The 3,043-nt window shown below is 43.9% G+C and overlaps 1 pseudogene; it reads left to right on the forward strand.

Annotated features, from left to right (window-relative positions):
* The first annotated feature begins 1,426 nt into the window (after nt 1–1,426).
* LOC130840548 (chromobox protein homolog 3-like) lies at nt 1,427–2,067 on the forward strand (annotated as a pseudogene).
* The last annotated feature ends 976 nt before the right edge of the window (nt 2,068–3,043 follow it).

A 3,043-nucleotide genomic window follows, 5' to 3' on the forward strand; every position in this document is an offset into this window, starting at 1 on the left:
CACTGAAGGCCCGAAGAGAGCGCTTCACATGCCCCACATACCTGCTCCTCCCTCTGCCCCGGGGCCCCAGGCACTAACCCCACATCTTACCCCATCCAGGCCTCTGAGAGCAGGTCTCTCTTCCCCCCTCCACCTCATCTAGATACTGACCCAGCCGCCACTGGAAGCGTCCCAGGAATGGCATGAGCCCTGTTTCCCCTGAACCCTCACACTGCAGGTCCCTTGTGGGGACGTCTCAGTTGCATCCTTCCAGAGGACACAGCAGGAAGACTGCTCCTAATCCTGGCAGCTCGGGCATCACCTTCGGAAGGCAGTGCTGTTATGGAAAGAACGCTGCACAAGGAATTGGCAGGCCTAGGCTGGGGGATTTGTGTACACAGGAGGCTGGCATGGGACTCAGTGTGAGCCTGAGTTACATTTGTCTCCTCCACGGTGCCTGGCACAGGGCTTTGCATGGGGCTCGCTGTCAGCAGTTATCTGTTGGGTGGCATAAATGCATCACTGCTCTGCTCTGCCCTCTGATCTGGACAGGTCGAAACCACCTCCACAGATGGACCCAGGTGGCGGCGGCAGTCTGCTCCATGGCAGAGGACGTAGGATACCTGTCGATCCACGTATGGTACATGACTGAAGGGCTTACCAGCCTCCTCCTGCCCGCTGTGCAGGTGCCTGGACACCATGGTCACGGTGAGTCCTGCTTTTGCCTGCGGGCTTGTCTCAGCCCACCCCATTCCACCTCCCAACCACGCACACCTGGGCTAGAGGACCTTTGAGGGGAGGGGCTGCTAGTGAACTAACTGGAGACTAATTAGGGGCCTACTCTATACCCGATACTGGGCCAAGTGTTGCAGACACAGCAATGAATAAGAAAGACATGGTCCCTGACTAGTGGGGAATAGAGATTTTGAACTCGTAGATATTAGTGGGATGTGTGGAATGAAGGAAGTGCAGGGGAGTTTGTTAGTGTTTACTACTGATACATAGAAATGCTAGAAACTCGATGGATACAATTTTCATCTCAGAAGCCACATTAGTGTCTCATTCCTCTGTGCTGTTCCTGCCCATGGACAAAAGTGGCAGTTATGAATGTGGCCTGATTCAATGGCCTGATTCAAGTTATGCCCACCCCAAAATATGGTCTATTATGATATAGTTAAGAGAGTACAGGAATTTTGAAAAGATCTGGTTTTGAATCCTGTCTCTTCCTCTTCTGGTCTGTTAGTTAACATGTCTGAGACAATCTCCACCTCTTTTGTAAAATTAGAATAACAATCACCATCCCCAGGCTCCCAAGAAGTGCCCCTTGAGTTACCACAACGGAGTCAGCCTTGGGACAGTCTTCATTTTCTACGACTGAAAATCCCTGCAACCAGAGCGAGGTGAGGCCACAGGACAAGACCACGTCCCAAGAGGCAATAATTAAAAGTCGACGGAGGCGTGCAGGGCCGGAGACGCCCCAGACCCGGGACCCGGAGCAGCTCGGAAGTGGTGAATAATAGCTCTTCAAGTCTGCAATAAAAAATGGCCTCCAATAAAACTACATTGCCAAAAATGGGAAAGAAACAGAATGGTAAGAGTAAAAAAAGTCGAAGAGGCAGAACCCGAAGAATTTGTAGTAGAAAAAGCACCGGACCGACATGTAGTGAATGGGAAGGTGGAGTGTTTCCTGAAGTGTAAGGGATTTACAGATGCAGACAATACTTGGGAACCTGAAGAAAATTTAGATTGTCCAGAGTTGATTGAAGCATTTCTTAATTCTCAAAAAGCTGGTAAAGAAAAAGATGGAACAAAAAGAAAATCTTTATCTGACAGTGAATCTGATGAGAGCAAATCAAAGAAGAAAAGAGATGCTGCTGATAAACCAAGAGGTTCTGCCAGAGGTCTCGATCCACAGACACTGCCACAGACAGCAGTGGAGAAGTAATGTTTCTCATGAAGTGGAAAGATTCAGATGAGGCGGGCTTGGTGCTGGCAAAAGAGGCAAATATGAAGTGTCCTCAAATTGTAGCTGCTCTTTATGAAGAGAGACTAACTTGGCATTCTCGTCCAGAAGATGAAGCTCAGTAACTGTTTGCACTGCTTTTTATATGTGTGTATATATATATATATATATATGTGTGTGTGTGTGTGTAAAATCTGTGTCTTGGTTTTTGGATTTATTAGTGTGAAGAAATAACTACATTCTAATGAAAATCAAGTTTGATATGTTCTTTTGAAGTAGCAGTATTGGGGAAGCTGTTGGGTTTTGTTTTTTTGCGTCTGTAGCTCTGGTTCCTTCGAACAAATAAAAGCTTTCTGTAGTTGCTTCCTTTAGCAGAAAAGAACTTTTGATATCATAGTATGTTATTTCCTCTGCATTAGAGAACAACTTTTCTAAATGTTGGGGGAAATCTCCATAGTCATTACTCAATCAGAATTTAGAATTTGTATTTAACTCATATATGCCTAAGGACCATTCTGGGTTTTTTGTATGTGTATACATAAAATATATATGTAGGTGGTTTGGGGGTTTTTGTTGCTGTTGTTTAAATACATTTACCAAAACAAAAACAGTCTTTCACAACCATGGGTAAGCCCATGTTTCTGGGATTCCATCATTTTGAGCAGTATAAGAAATCATTGCAACTTAAATTGAAAATTTAAGTCTTAACCTTTCAAATTAAATAAGTTTGTAATTAAGTAGACAATGTAAGCAATTTAAATTGGATGATTTTTTAAAGCAGTCCTGTCAGAATCTGCATCCATATCTACAGTCATATAAATGTACTTTTATATGCAAAACCCCTGAAAGGAAAACTTTATCACTATCAACAACCTCCCCACCCAAAGGAAAAAACTAGAAAAATTCTGGTATGTTTTAACTTGCTAAGCAAGACTTAGTTAAATGAAGGTTTAAAGGTTCCTTTTGGTGAACCATTCTTTTAGAGGAAGTTGAAATCTCTGTACTCTATTTACTGAAAGGCTGTATTACATGTAATGTCTCAGACTTGTTCATGGAAACCTAATCAGATGGTTAGGGATGTTGGCAATATAGGATTTGCAG

Source organism: Hippopotamus amphibius, chromosome 1 (assembly GCF_030028045.1).
Source record: "Hippopotamus amphibius kiboko isolate mHipAmp2 chromosome 1, mHipAmp2.hap2, whole genome shotgun sequence".
NCBI lineage: Eukaryota > Metazoa > Chordata > Mammalia > Artiodactyla > Hippopotamidae > Hippopotamus > Hippopotamus amphibius.